We start from the raw sequence: 16,536 nt of genomic DNA, 5'->3' as shown, positions 1-16,536 counted from the left end.
CAAAAAGCAATTAAAGGGAAAAAATTAATACAATAAAATTTTTTAAAAGTTTTATTATTAAAAAGATTTAAGAAATTTAAGATGCAATTTTCTAATTAAACATTTGATTTTTTAATTAAATGTTTTGTCTTTTTAAAGGTTTAATAACCTTATTAATTGCTTTTTTAAAAATGTTTAATATTCTTCTTGTTTAATTGTATTTTTTAAATGTTTAATTGTCGAAAATATTTTATCTGTAATTTTTAATATTTGTATTTTAAAAATTTTGTTTAATTTCATAATGACATGTATCTTGTTGAATTATTCATTCAATTACTCATTCAATATTTTGTCTGTTTAATATCATTTAATTGTATTTAATGTTTAACTCTATTAAACAGACAAAATATTGAATGAGATAATTCAACAAGATACAATACGTGATGAAATTAAACAAAATTTTAAAAATACAAATATTAAAAATTACAGATAAAATATTTTCGACAAACATTTAAAAAAAATACAATTAAACAAGAAGAATATTAAACATTTAAAAAAATGCAAAACATTTAATTAGATTATTAAACCTTTAAAAACACAAAACATTTAATTAAAAAACCAAATGTTTAATTAGAAAATTAAATCTTAAAGACAATAAAACTTCAAATAGGAATAAAACAGAAAATACAATGAAGCATTTAAAAAGAAAATTAAACATCAAAAGGTGGTGAAACATTTAAAAAGAAAAACCTTAAAGATTTCATCGAAACATTAAATATTGGGAAAGAAAAAAAAACTCAAACAAGCCGATAAAATATTTGAAAAAACAATTAAACATTAAAAAGACCAAAAATTTGGAAATCAAATCAGACATTAGAAAAGAATAAAAGGTGAGAAAAGAGCAAAATTAAACATTTAAGAAGAATCAAACTAAAGACAAAACATTTGAAAAGACACCAGTTAGACTTTAGAAGATGTTGAGAAACATGGAGGTATGAGATCCCAGAATCAGCCACAAGGGTGAGACTCTGGCAGAATAACAGCTAAATAAGAAGAGCAGGTCAAAAATGGCATTTTTTTTTCGACATTGTATACTATGGCGTTTTTTTGCACCAAAATTCATGATGATTTTTTTTCAAAGAAAACCTTTCTGGAGTGTTTTTCACCGCCTACTTTACATTATTTCCTTAATTTTGTCATGTGTGTTAAATAATTTGTTTTTAAAAGGGAATTTGAATGGTATCACTTTATATTCTGATCCACATCAACTTTATAGAATCCAGTTAGTGTATTACAGGTAAGAAACTGGAGTTTAAATTTTGAGTTGTGGAGGCTATAAAACAATATTAAGAGTTTTCAGACATGACAGCAGCTTTGTAAGGCTTAGGCCCACCAGTGCACTGAGATGAATGCTAAATACTATCTAACAGGTCATACATTTAGATAAGATAAGATAAAACTTCATTAATCGCAAAGGAAACTATTTTGCCAGAAACTGCTCAGGAAAAAGTGACATGACAAGTGCAGTGCCCAGTAGAAAAGCAGTAAGACATTAGTATGATACATTACTGAAAATAAAATGAGTAACTTAAATAAGATACAAACATAAAAAGTAATACTGGCAAAGATAGTGAGGTAATATTTAAAATCACACATGATAATGAAACCTTAGCATTGACATCTCTACGTCCTTATTAGTTACGACATTGTGATTTTTTTCTAATATTCTATTGTTTTGAAGGAATTGATCGTTTCAAATTGTCTTATTGTTCATGCACAACCTTGAGAACAGTCACTTTGACCTCAGTCCATCAAGTAAAAGCCACGACAAAATGGAAAAACAAAAGGAAAAAACAAAGGGAAAAGGGAAAAGCAAAGACAAAATTGACCTTAATAATTCCATATTTGTAATTAATTAATTTATTTATTGTTTTATTTATTCCTCTTCATATTTACACATTTATTTCCTTTTTTAAACAAATTTACTTTTTTATTTATTCTTTTATTTATTCCTCTTTACATTCACACATTTATTTCCTTATTTTTAACAGATTTATTTATTTATTATTTTAGTTATTCCTCTTTATAGTTACACATTTATTTCCTTATTTTTTAACAGATTTATTTTTTATTTACTCTTTTATTTATTTCTCTTCATATTTACACATTTATTTCCTTATTTTTTAACAGATTTTTTTTATTTATTCTTTTCTTTATTGTCTTTATATTTACACATTTATTTCCTTACTTTTTTAATAGATAATTTTTTCATTTATTCTTTTATTTATTCCTCTTTATATTTATGCATTTATTTCCTTATTTTTAACAGATTTATTTATTTATTATTTTAGTTATTCCTCTTTATAGTTACACATTTATTTCCTTATTTTTTAACAGATTTATTTTTTATTTACTCTTTTATTTATTCCTCTTCATATTTACACATTTATTTCCTTATTTTTTAACAGATTTTTTTAATTTATTCTTTTATTTATTTTCTTTATATTTACACATTTATTTCCTTACTTTTTTAATAGATAATTTTTTTAATTTATTCTTTTATTTATTCCTCTTTATATTTACGCATTTATTTCCTAATTTTTTTAGCAGATTTATTTTTTATTTACTCTTTTATTTATTCCTCTTTATATTCACACATTTTTTTCTTTATTTTTTAACAGATTATTTTTTATTATCATGTTTTATTTTATTTATACTTCTATATATTAAATTTATTCCTCTTTATATTTACACATTTATTTCTTCATTTTTAAACAGATTTATCTTTTTAATGGCACTCCTGTGATTCCTTAATTACAAGGACATGTGCACGAAAGTGAAATGTTCATTGTTTACCATGTCACAGTGTTATATGCTTTGTGTAAAGTAAAATTCAAGCACAAAGCACACATAGAGCAATGTGAATATGGTTGGTTTGTGCAGACATTGGGACTAGATGAAAGGTTAGTTCTCTACAATAATGCTGCCAGAATGGTTGTTTAAAAAAAAAAAAACAATGCATGCAGTAATTCAAAGGAACATTCAGCTTCTGTTCCCTAACCTTGGCAGTGTCCGTCTGCAGTCTGGAGGCTGTAGCCAGCAGGACACTGGCAGTGGAAGCTCCCAGGAGTGTTCACACAGCCGAACACACAACCTGTGACAGCTGCAGGCAGCAGGCACTCATCCACATCTGGAAAGATGGAGAGCGATGCAGAAAATGAATTTGTTTGCTGCCATAAGTGACATAAACAGACACAAATATTAAAAAATCCACACATACAGCCACTCTCTCACCTGTGCAGGAGGTTTGATCATGAGCTGGATGACATCCGTCATCACAGCTGCATTTAAAGGAACCAAACATGTTGATGCATCCCTGCTGACACCGATGCTGCTCCTCCACACACTCATCTACATCTACATTTAGATGCAAAAAACTTGAAGAGAGTTCAAGCAATTTTACTTAAATTACACAACATAAACAGTTCCTCCAGTTTACAGGGCGGCTTGGATGCATAGTTAATAAAAACACACACACACACTTGTGCACAGTCAGTCTGACTAAAACACAGGCTGCACTGAGATAAAAGAGACGAGCAGAAGATGAAAGGTGCTCATCTCCCCTGCTGCTCTGAATCAAGCTGGAATCTGAAACCTCACTGATGTGTCTCCATGTTTTTTCTTGCTCTTCTGGCCTGTAATGAGCAAACCATAACACAGATGTTTTCTCGCTTCCTGTTCTTCAGACAGGAAACAAGGATGTGCAGGAAGGACTCAGATAGCTTGTATATCAGCTCTGCCATGTAGGGAAGCATCATTTCTCCAGCCTGACTTTTCTATAATCTCCATTTTCGGACACATCTCTGCATAGAAGCTGCATGAAATCTAGAAAATCACATCTTTTGCAACGAGGATCCAAATTAATGCTATTTTTTCCCTCTATAAATTGTCACACAAGAATGTTTTCAGGTCTTATTGCATTGCAGTAGAATCAGCCAAACCACGATGTCTGGACAGGACTATCTGTCAAACAGACTTTTCAAACCTAATATCAACACCATCCACTGGCGGCGCTCACAAATGATGGGTTGTTAGGGTGCAAACGTGTGAAGCTCCACAATATATGCAGTAAATAATGTCCCTCTAAGTGCTGCAGTTCTGCCGTAAATTTCACAGCTCACTTACGCTCATCTGTGAGCTGTAAAACTTCAAACACACCATGTGAAGGCCTTGCTCGTTTGTTCACATGTGAAGGAGATTCCCTGTTGTGCTGTAACATGCCTCGGTGCTCGCTGTGTTGTTACTAGAAAGAGCCTGAGGCATCTGCAGGGGATCCAGGAGGAATGTCAGTCACAGCTCTGCAGATAGAAAGAAACGTTAAATGTTCACCTCGACATGTTCGCCTGTCATCCAGCAGAGTGAATCCCGGTCTGCAGAGACACTGAGTTCTGGTTTGATTCTGGTTGGAGGTCTGGTTGTAGAGCTGGGAGTGAGAGCAGAGCTGGGAACAGCCTCCATTGTTCACTGAACATGGTGTCGACTCTGCAGAACAAAAAACTGAGCTGCATGAATGAAACACAGACTGAAACTATAGATGTTTTGCTATTAATGAACATTTTTTAGAATCATGAATACCTGTCAGGCTTTTCTTTCTTTGTCTTATGTCATACTAAGGTAAATATATCTGGGTTTAGGACTGTTGGTTGAACAAAATGAGACATTTATTGTGACATGCTATTGGTATATTTCACAATTTTCTACATTTTTTTCACCAAAGATCTTTACTGATTAGTCACAAAGTGTAATGATATTGGAAATATTCATTAATTGAAGCTTCAGATTTAACACAAAATGCAGGACCAGGGCTATACAATGCAGCTGTTCCATCTCAGATCATCAAATCTTTAGAAAAATTTCAGTTCTGACCATCTCTGATTTACCTGAAAAGTTTAAAGCATGAATATAGATATTTATAAAGATATTTGTGAATTTTTAGCTTGACATATCGAATACTTTCAGCACCTGTTTTCGCACATTAAATTTAATGCTATGTGTGAATGACAATATCTCCAGAGATACTAAAGATAAACTTTTCATTGTTGTTTCTCATCATGCAATGAAGTTAGACATTGTAAATCAGACAATAAGATCAAATTATTTCTGATTATAGGCGAGTTGAAATCTGAAAAAAACTGAAGACATCATGAGATGTCCCATCTTTAGGTACATTTTAACAAAAAAGTTATAATGCAGACATCAATAAGTGATATTTTCTGAACTGTATTTAGTTGCATATCACAATACTGCAAAACAAAACAAATAAACATAGTTTTAAATATGAACTACTTGGTTGACCAGGTATGACAAGTTCTACTACAAAAACAAAATACTGCTAGATAATTCTCTACTTTCAAATTGTTTATAAATGATCTTGGAAAGTATTTGTACCAGTAGTATCAGTCTACAATTTCACAGATACAATTTTAAATATCGATAGTTTATGATAGAAAAAAAACACAAAAAAACAAACATTTAAAGCAAATCAGAGATAGTTGAGTAGAAGGTCACTGATGATTTGGGACTGAATAACCCAAGAGTAACTTTTTTTTTTTTTTTTTTAAAGTAAAAAACTAAACTTCTTCTCACATATATTTGCATGTTTGTAAAAATGAGTTGGGTACAGTATGGTTGATCATTCTGAGCATGGAAAAGCATAATTTTATTCCCAGCACATTGGAAAATCCTAAAACGAGCTTTTAAGACAACATAAGAAGTAAAACTGGAGGAAAGTGTTGTGAGTGGTAGCTCAAAATAACTTCCAGTAGAAAACTCCTTTACATATATAAAACACTTTAACTGATCAAAAAGGAATAGTTAGATTAATATCTTGGACCCTTCATCCTCTTTTTCCATCAGCACATGCTACGCTTCTTAGTTAATAGAAGTATCTATAAAGCAACATCAGCACCTACCCAGACAAACAGGTGTGACTCCACTCCACCTGCCTCCCTGCTGGCAGTAGCTGTGAACATCTCCATAAGCCAGAGTATAACCGGGATAGCAGGCGCACTGGATGTAATGTCTGTACTCTCTGGGACCTGGATTTTCAACGCTACGGAAGTAGAAGGTCCCGTGAGCTGGTACCGGTGGATACGGACACACAGGTCGTCAGGATGCTGAGGATCAGAAGAGGTCTGGAGGTTGTGTTCATTGTGAGGTTGTAGTATTCAGTCCAGTGAAGTGTTCGGATCAGCGGCGGAGATGTCTGGAGGAAGGGTGACATTAGGTGGATGTGTTTTCATATCGGACCGGGTGGTGGAAGGGACTGAGGAAGTGGAAGTAGCAGATGATGGAGGGGAGGAAAAACTGGCAGAGGTGGAATAAACAGAAGTAAATGAGGTGTTTGGTGATGTCTCTGTGGGTTCCTCTTTATCTACAGGCCAAGACTGAGACAAAAAATGATACTGGGAGCCAGACTTAATCTGCTGGTATTTATCTGTAGTTGTTGTTTCTTCAGATGGAGTCACTTCATCCTGGGATGAGATTCTAAATCTAAACAGAGGCAGAGTGGTTTCCTCAACAGCAGTATCTGTGAAAGCAGTGGCAGCTGTTGGTGAAGATGTTGATTTCTGTGTTCCTGACACTGATGATATGGCAGATGAGACTAGTAAACAAACGTGATTCAGAGGCAAACATTTGTCTAACTTCGTCCACCCGTCCTGCTTCTGAGCCAGTCCTAACTGTTCCTTCTGCTTTTTGAGCTTCATTTGCTGCCTGAGTCTCACGATGAGATGTCTGGCCACCATCTTTGGCTTTCAGATCGGGAAGCTGGATGTGTTTCCGCAGGTGTGTTTTTGGATTAGTCATGTTAATCTGGGATGGCGTTCGAGACAACAGGCCAAATTTGAGATCTGCTTCTTTGGAGGGAGCATTAGTGAGGTAGTGGGAATGCTGTTGGCTCTTCAGAGCTGCAGAAACCTGGAAGTTGTGGTGTGATTTTTGCAGATTGACGCCTGAAATCGAACGCATCATGTTGGACTCTAACAAAAAGAAAAGAGGGGGAAAAAAAACAACTGTAGTTAAGAGCAAGACAAGTCTATTTCTGGAGTAATTTACAAAAAAAATAATCTGAATGATGAGACAGGGAGACTTTTGCTGTTACAAATTTAAACAGTTTACACTCATGACATCTTCACAGGGGCTGAATGACAACACTGACACCTACACCAGGAGCCAGCTAATGTAGCTTAGCACCACTGTTCCCTCTAAACTGCGCGCGTGCGCAATTGCACACTGCTGACACGGTCTCCGCGCACAGAAAATCTAGCTGCGCACAAAAAAAAAATCCAACCTAAATTGTAAATAAAATAAACACTTAACAATTCATTCTGTGCTATTTTTCAATGTGAGTCAGTGAGTGACCGGTGACTGGCTGCTGCAGCCAATGATGCGATTCACATACGTATTTACCATAGACTGTATATAATGGTATTTACGCAGCTAATCTACGTCAGGCGTCCTTACGTGCAACCACCGTTGTTGTCATAGATATGAATGAGTAGATAGGACACGCCCCTTTGAGCTGTGTGCTACTGCGAGGCTAAGCTAGTGGGGGAAAAGTTTCAGTGCATTCCGTTGATGTAGACGGCGTGAAAACGGAAACAACAAGTATGCTGGCTCACTGTGCTGCATACAATTACACACTACGTTGTACGATTGAGACAAGGAAACTTGGAATGACTTTTCATAGGTAAGAATAGTTTTTGGCCCTTTTTTCATTATGAAATCTTGTTGAGAGTTTCCAGTCTATGACAGCTAACTAGTTAGCCACTAGCAAAACGCTAAGGCGAGCTAGCAGCTTGACAACCAAATACCAGACGATTAATAGTAGCTGTAGTATAGTTGTACAAGCAGTAGTAGTAATACTAAAAGTACAAGCAGCAGTAGTAGTATAAACAGCTGTTAGAGTCGTGGAAGTAGTATCAGCATTTGTAATAGTATTACAAGTTGTAGTAGCAGTGCCAGTATCAGCAGCAGTAGTGAGTACTACCACTACTACTAGTAGTAGTCACATTACTATTACTACCACCAATACTACCAATAGTAGTTATAAAGCCTAACTCATGTATATCCAGATTACCATCTATGTTCTTCCTCCAAACCCATTTTATGATTGGGATTACAGGCAATTCTTTAGGACTGCTCTCAAATAATTGAAATGTTACTAAACAAGGTTATACTTATCAAATTAAATAGCTCTGGTCTCCAGTATATTGGCGAATTCGGTTCTTTGTACTTAATTTATTAGCATGATTTCTTTTTAATATGTTGTGTACAGACTTATTTACTTGTCTGTCTACTTTTCTTACTCCATGTAGGTTTCCCAGAGACTATGGGTTGAGGAGGAATTGGAAGTTTGTCGGCTTAGACCTGGTGTCATTCCATCAGTGTTAAACTTCCCGGATCATCTTGGAAGAGTACGTGCCAGAAAGACCACGACCAATCAGCCTTGAGATCTTAGGCAGCGTCTCCCTGAGGTGGGTGTCGACGGTGTTCACAGTCAGGTCTGTGGTAATCCTGTCAAAAAACAAAACAGGAAAAAGTCTAGATTATAAATCAACATGTAACCAAAGCACTCTGTGTATAACGCCATAGTATAGGATGTAGTTCAGAAAATGTCTAGTATATAGTATATAGTATACTTTACTCAAGAATAACATAGTATGGCCTGTAGTTCATAGTACAGCATGTTGGCAAGAAAAAAAACACAAAACATAGATTATTATGTGGTTCAAAAAGCGCAAAATGATAGGATGTTGCCTAAAATTGTCATGTATGATATGTGGTTCAAAAAATGTCATAGTGCAGTATATTGTCAAAATAGTATGTAATTCAAGAAAACATCAGAGTATAATATGTCATCTAAAAAATGCCATAGAATAATAATTTCATTGCACAAGTAAAAGTATAGTAACTTCTAAAACTGTTCGAATTCTTATATGTTGCTAAAAAAAAAACAAAAAAACTAAAACAAAAAAAACGTCACAGTAATATGTCAATTAAAAAAGCCTATAGTATAGCATGTCGCCCAACAAACATCATAGTGTAGCATGTCGCTCTAAAAATGTCACAGTATAGCCTTTAGTCCACAGCTGTCAGTAGGTGAGGAGCAACACAAAAACAGTCCAAACGCTGGTTTCCAGAGGGTTAGACGAGTATTTATTTGAAAGAGTAAGTTTACAACAACACATGTGAGGGGGTTAAAAACAAATGGGTGTTAGTAAAATAAAAATAAATCAACAGAACTAAAATTGAACTTCATGTTGACATTGATGGGCATTCCAACCAGGAACAAAGTAAAAGATAATCAATACGAAAAAAAACTCTTTCTGTTCACCTCTTAAAACCCCAAAACACACTGCAGTAGCACCCTAAACTAAAACGACCAATGGGTTCCCTGTTTTCCTTTCTGAACAATTCAGCGTCTTTGAGTTTTTGGAAAAGCGCTTTATAAATAAAATTTATTATTATTATTATTATTATTATTATTATTATTATCATTATTATTAAAGGTCCCTCTCTATCTCCCCACACATCCACCAACCACTGGAACACATCTCCAAAGTTCTGCTGGACCAGCTCAGCTTCCCCTCAGAAGAAGTGCCGCCACCTTCCAGATGAAGGAGCCTTTTGAGAGGCAGCTGGCATCATGATTGGACTGTACTTTGGTCTGTTCCAATCCAGCTTCAGCTCCAGAGACGGCAGGCGGGACGAGTCAACGGAGGCCTGGTGGACGAAGGCATGCAGCTGAGTACAATCCAGAAAACAACAGAGGAGGAGTGCAGGGCCAGAACAACCAGAGTAGCATCGTATGTCTCTTAGAAAACATCATAGTATAGCCTTTGGGATGAAAAAAGCGCCATCATATACATCGTATATTGTACAAATAACAAGTCAAAGGAAAGAGACATACATTGTAGAATTGTAGTAATTGTGGGCTGACTGATTTACTGATTATCAGTATTTTATTTTTTACTGATTTACGGTAATAAATACATTTAAAAATGGTGCTACTTTGGCTCTGAACCTTTATCTACCTGTGGTCGCTCTGTCTTCTGGAGTGATTTGATTGGTTATACATCACGAATAAAACTCCTTAAACTTAACATCTGTAAACAAAACAAAAATGTATCAACAAAGTTTTCTGTTAGAGTTTGTGTTCTTCTAATTTTAACTCCAAGATTTTAAATACTTTCATTTACTGCAAATGAATATCTACTCCAAATGTCTCACTAATAATCATTATCAGCCTTAAAAACCCACAAAACACCCCTCTATACTCAGTCACACTTAGTACAGTCCGGTTCCCCCTTCTATAAATCTGCTTGGAATCTTCCACTTCCTGTTTGTCAAAGTGGCCTTCTACCTGGACAGGTTTTGTTGGAGCTCATGCAGCAAACATTTTGGGTAACTGCACTTTAATATGGATGGATGACACTGAATTAGAGTCTGTTTTAATGAGACTGAGTTAAGATGTGTAGCTCTGTCATTAAGTAGTAAATTATTTCTCTGAATTCACAGAGAAAAGTCTGAAATGTTTGCTAGGTTAGCGTCCCACATGTACTTTGGCTCAGCTAAAGCTAACTCTCTCCAACTTCTGGATCTCTTGAGTTGCTTGTTGTTAAAATATCTTGCTAGAGGTGCTGAAGCTCAGAAAGTCTGAGATGTTTGTTCAAAATAAGCTCATTCTCAAGTCTTATCTAAACTGTCCTCTTTTGTTTGAACTTTCCCTAAACTTAGGAGTTAATGACAGAGCAGCACATCCAGACTCAGTCTCATTTATGTAGAGATTAAACTTCAGTGTCATTCATTGATGTTAAAGTGCAGTTTTTCAAATGTTTGTTGCACATGCTCCCGACCAAACCAGTCCAGGTGGAAGACAACGTGAAGAGAAAGCTCCAGAGGATGAATATCACACATTTACGTTGGAAATAAATGTCCTTTTAATTAGACATTGTTATGCAAAATTTGGATTTCCCTTTAATGATGTTCAAATCTTTGTTGAATGTTTTGTTGATGTTGGTTTCTAAATGTTTTCTGACACTCGGCCCCAAAGATTAAAACCTTTTCCGGCTCACAAGCTGCAACAATTCACACATTATCAACTATCTTTCTGACTAAACTAAGATAAAAAGTGAAAAACTGCCTGATTCCTGCATCATGAATGTAAATCTTTTTGGTTTTTATGACAGTAAACTGAATATATTTGGGTTTGACATTTTATAAACCAAAACAAGCAATGAATTACCGGAGAAAACAATGAACAGATTAATGGACAAAGAAAATGTGTTTTCCAACATATATGGCTGAATTACTCCAACATTACAAGATACAATTTGAATTCAATTTTATTTATATAACGCCAAATACAGGTCAAATTGTCTCAAGACGCTTAATTTTTATATTTTTTGTCATATTTAAACTATGACAAAGTAAGAAATTTAAACCTCTTGACTAATCCAATTTATTACTTGGTTTTTAAGAGACTAATCGACAACTAAAATAACTTTCTCCACTAAAACTAATAAACATGAGGTCAAATAGAAGGAACAGTTTTAAATACTGCAGTCCCACGATGACAAGAATAAAGTTTGTCAACAAAAACTAAATCTGCTGGTGGATTCCATTAAAGTCCTAATAAATGATAATAAAGTGTGATACTAAAGGTTTGTGGTGCTAAAAATCTCCAAGTAAAGATATGAAGTTGAACATCTGGATGGAGGTTGATAAAAGTTGACCTCCCTTCATTTCTCTGGAGCCGACTCCATGGATTTTATGGATGGTGGTTAAAGACCTGCTCTTCTAGTGGTCTTCCTTCTAGTCGCTGTAAAAAGTCAGTCCATCCTGGCCGACTTCAGCACCTCTTCATGACAACTTGTTCTGCCTCCGACTTCGTGGAAACTCCAGAAACTCGGGAAAACCCGTGGAGACTCGAAGAATTCATGGAGACTCGAAGAACTCGTCGGGCGGGGGAAGGTGTGGTGGGTGGTGGGGGAGTAGAGGGGGGAGGCCGCCACCCACCTCCCCGCCTACTCTCCGCCCTGACTCCACCCAGACTCCGCCTTGGCTCCACCCATGTGGTGACTTCAGAAACTACGATGCCAAAGGGACGACGAATTTATTTCTTTTCATCTGATCTGTAGCTCAGTGAGTTAAGGATTTGCCTATGGAGCTGCAGGTCGCTGGTTCAAGACCAGACACTTCTTAAATTTTCTCAAAATCCTGACAAAGACGAACAAAGAAAAGTGCCAGTGGCGGGTCTTGAACCTGCGACCTTCCAGTCTGTAGGCTCTCTTCTTATCCCCCTGAGCTACTCGCTCAGATACTAATTCTTTTTTTTGCGCATTTATCATCTAATTTTTGTCAGTTTCGAGTTTTTTTTTAACTCGAGTCTCGACTCGACTGTTTATCTCAGGAGGTTGGACTTCAGCCTTTGTGCTGGAGGGTGGAACCCTCAGTTCCAAGACTTTCCAAGCCTCCAGACCTCCCGAGTCCTCAGGACCTGAGCTTTGAGACAGTCTGAGGGCTGAAATTTTCTAAGTCCCACAGTAGTTCTCTGTTAGTTTGAACCTTCACACAATCTGAGGGCTGAAATTTTCTCAGTCCCACAGTAGTTCTCTGTTAGATTTAACTTTCAGACAGTCCAAGGACTGATATCTTCTAAGTTCCTGAGTAGTTCTCTGTTAGTTTGAAGCTTTCCACAGTCTGAGGACTGAAATCTTAAAAGTTCTTGAGTAGTTCTCTGTTAGTTTGAACCTTCAGACAGTCTGAGGACTGAAATTTTAAAAGTTTATCAGTACTTCTCTGTTAGTTTGAACTTTGTGGTTAACAGAAGCCTTAAAACTTGTGACCATGAGTCTTGATTTCACATTTAGACCATCCATCTGAGCTCTTCTCAGACCTTCACCTGTGGGTTTTTTAGGAATCCTCAACAAACTTTGATTCTCTTCACTGAACAGTAAAGTTTGTGGAGATCAGAAGGTAACATTAGTTTGATAAATGCCTTCAACTACTAGTAGACTTTATCTGGAAAGCAGTTTTCTGAAATGAGTTCTTAGTAAATCTGTCCACAATCAAACCAAGAACATCGAAAAAGGAAATGTTTGAAGAAACAACTTGATGTTTTCGTTTCAGACTAGAAAACGCTTTAAGACCTGGATCTGTTTTTGCTCTTTTTGATTGTTTTATTCTCTCTTCTGTTTAATTTGATCTTCTAAAGTCTAACTGGTGTCTTTTCAAATGTTTTGTCTTTAGTTTGATTCTTCTTAAATGTTTAGTTTTGCTCTTCTCACCTTTTATTCTTTTCTAATGTCTGATTTGATTTCCAAATGTTTTGTCTTTTTAATGTTTAATTGTTTTTTTCAAATGTTTTATTGGCTTGTTTGAGGTTTTTTTCTTTCCCAATATTTAATGTTTCGATTAAATCTTTAAGTTTTTTCTTTTTAAATGTTTTACCACCTTTTAATGTTTAATTTTCTTTTTAAATGCTTCATTCTATTTTCTGTTTAATTCCTATTTGAAGTTTTATTGTCTTTAAGATGTAATTTTCTAATTAAACATTTGAATTTTTTAATTAAATGTTTTGTCTTTTTAAAGGTTTAATAATCTAATTAAATGTTTTGCATTTTTTAAAAATGTTTAATATTCTTCTTGTTTAATAGTATTTTTTAAATGTTTAATTGTCGAAAATATTTTATCTGTAATTTTTAATATTTGTATTTTAAAAATTTTGTTTAATTTCATAATGACATGTATCTTGTTGAATTATCTAATTCAATATTTTGTCTGTTTAATATCATTTAATTGTATTTAATGTTTAACTCTTAAACAGAAGAATATTAAACATTTTAAAAAATGCAAAACATTTAATTAGATTATTAAACCTTTAAAAAGACAAAACATTTAATTAAAAAATCAAATGTTTGATTAGAAAATTACATCTTAAATTTCTTAAATCTTTTTAATAAAACTTTTTAAAGTTTTATTGTATTAATTTTTTTCCTTTTAATTGCTTTTTGTTATGTAGTTTATTTCTTTAATCTTCTTTTTCTGTCAAGATTTTAACCCCAACCTTAAAAATGAAATAAACCCTTAAATCACAATGAAAATACTTCTGTTGTCACAATCATGAGTTAGTCAATTATTCAGTTTATCAATTCAACTTTATTTGTTTAGCACCTTTTACAAAGATGACAAAACTAAACAAGCAAAGAGAAAAAAAACTATGATTAAAACTCAAAAACATGTTTAAAAAAATAATCTAACGTGATAATAAAATGTGTTGTGTCCAGGGGATGGAGGGAGCTTATTGAAGTCTTCTTGGGCTCACATGGGAAATCATTTAAAATATAAACTTGATATTCAGTCTAAGGAAACTGCAGAGCAACAGAAGAACCAACAATATCTCCCGTTTTCTCCTTTAATGAGTCGACTCTTCTTGTGCTTTCAGACCAAAGAACTACAGACTCTTCACAACCTGCTCAAACTCTTGGTACAGGACCTCACCACACGGATCAAGAAGGTTTCTGTCTTTCTACTCTGAAGCTCACCTTCTCCTGCTCAAACTGCTGATAAATGTTTCTGCTGCTCTAAAGTCTGGTCTCCAGAACTTCCTAAAAACTCTCAGTCTCTTCTGCTGCAGGTTGCTTTGTAGAACTGTTCCAGAAAACCTCACTAAACCACATGAAGGGGCCTCAAGATAATCATCCAAATGAAACCATACAAAAACCAAACTAGTACAACCTAAATGCTAAAGTCTCCTGCAGCCTACCAGAGAACCTCTGAGAACAGAGAATCAGGACAGGAACTCTTACCTTCTGGACAACCAATGCTGGTTCACAAACAAGAATACAGAATGTGTCTGACCGAAAACCTCTAACGACTCACTACAGCCAAGATAAAGACACAACTCAGCTGCAACAAATCCACTAATCACTGCACACATTAGCACCATGTGCTAACTGTGGCTAAAGAACCACATTTACCAAGACAACTATCCAGTACAAAGCCCTAAAACACACCAAGAAACACATTAAAGCCTATTTTACTGCTGGAAGCTGCAAGCCAACGCCTAAAGAACAAACTAAAGCAAAGGAGCCAAACCCGGTTCAGTGGTGAAGAGAAGCAGAGGAAATGTTTGTCTGCAGCTAAATAAAGCAGGAAGACACTGAGCTGCTCCGGTGTTCCTGATAACACCAAGCTGCTCAGGTGTTCCTGATAACACCAAGCAGCCACCTGGACAGCCAATAGGAACACAGCTTACTGGAAGTCCAGAGGGCGGGGTTAGTGAAGGAAATTTAGTTTAAAGTTGAAGCAGCAAGTTAACAAAGAAAGTTGAAAACCACCTTCTGATCCCTGAAATCTCTGAGTTTTCACACAAAGAACACCTGAACATGTCAAACTGGTTCCATAGTAGAACCATCATTGTAAAAACGTCATAGTATGGTGTGTTGCTCAAAAAACATTAGGACCCGGCTGTCAGGGGACAAACATGTAAGAAACATGAGAGCAGAGAGAACCCAACCAGTAGGTCACAGTTTATCATCCCCCAGTCATCTCCTGAAGTCCATATGGTGAGAGACATCAGTATCTGGTTGTTAATTTACCAGAGGATGCTTATAATCATGCTGATGTGATCTGTACTCTACAATATTTTAGTGACTCAATAAATGCCTAAGTTGTTTTTTTAAAATGCTTTTTAGTTTTTAATAAACATTTAACAGCCTATATGTAATCAATAAATGGCCTTTGCCTATCTTAAGAAAAATTCACTCAGAACTCTGATATGTTAACAGTACTAAATAAATCAATAAATACATGCATACACACAAAAATAAGTTAATACATTAACTGTGTTTAGATAAGATTTAGATTTTTAAAAAAGTTGTTTATGTTTTTGCAGAATCCAGTATTGCTCACTGGTTGGTCATTACATTTTGTTAGTTTGATTTCACTGTTTAAAATGATGCCACCTCTTTTCAGACAGAACCTGTGATAATAAAACAATACAAAATTTTTAGTTCCGTGTTAATAAAGCACTTAAAGCTTTAAGTATGGCTAAATGCTTTTTTCAAAATTAAATATATCACTCCTTAGGTGGTAGTGGCCCCAAGTTCAGTAAAGTTGGAAAGATATTCACAGATTCAGACTTCCAGCATCAATAACTCATTAGATATAGGTTGTCAAAACATAAACGGTGCCTCTTTCCCATTGTTGCAAGGCAGACAATGTGCTACAAGCCCAGTTTTATCAAAAGTAGCTGTCTTTCAAGCTACAGGAATAACATTGGTGTCTATGGAGTGAACAGGGTCCGTCTGCAATTTGCAAAACCACTGCAACAGTAAAGAGAGACAAATATTCAATAACTTCACTCATACATTGTAGTGTCACTAAAATCACTGCAGCCTTCAACTGGCTCCTGTTGACAAAGTGTTTTAACAGAAATGTAAATTCTGTAATCTGATTCTTTTAATGAACCATGTAACTTGAATGGATGTG

General features: G+C 35.1%; 1 protein-coding gene across 2 annotated transcripts in view; it reads left to right on the top strand.

Moving 5' to 3' along the window:
- ppef1 (protein phosphatase, EF-hand calcium binding domain 1) overlaps positions 1-10,048 on the top strand; it is a 31,521-nt gene extending 21,473 nt beyond the window's left edge. Inside the window, exons 21-22 of one of the 2 annotated variants that reach the window (XM_055017300.1) lie at positions 8,358-8,516; positions 9,605-10,048. The gene's annotated coding sequence lies outside the window, so the exon portion shown is untranslated. Of the gene's footprint in view, positions 1-8,357; positions 8,517-9,551 lie in introns of both variants that reach the window. The other variant, XM_055017037.1, reaches the window with a different exon arrangement.
- Positions 10,049-16,536: the final 6,488 nt, after the last annotated feature.

This window comes from Amphiprion ocellaris, chromosome 1 (genome assembly GCF_022539595.1).
Source record: "Amphiprion ocellaris isolate individual 3 ecotype Okinawa chromosome 1, ASM2253959v1, whole genome shotgun sequence".
Taxonomy (NCBI): domain Eukaryota; kingdom Metazoa; phylum Chordata; class Actinopteri; family Pomacentridae; genus Amphiprion; species Amphiprion ocellaris.
This window is presented reverse-complemented; position numbering and strand designations above follow the sequence as displayed.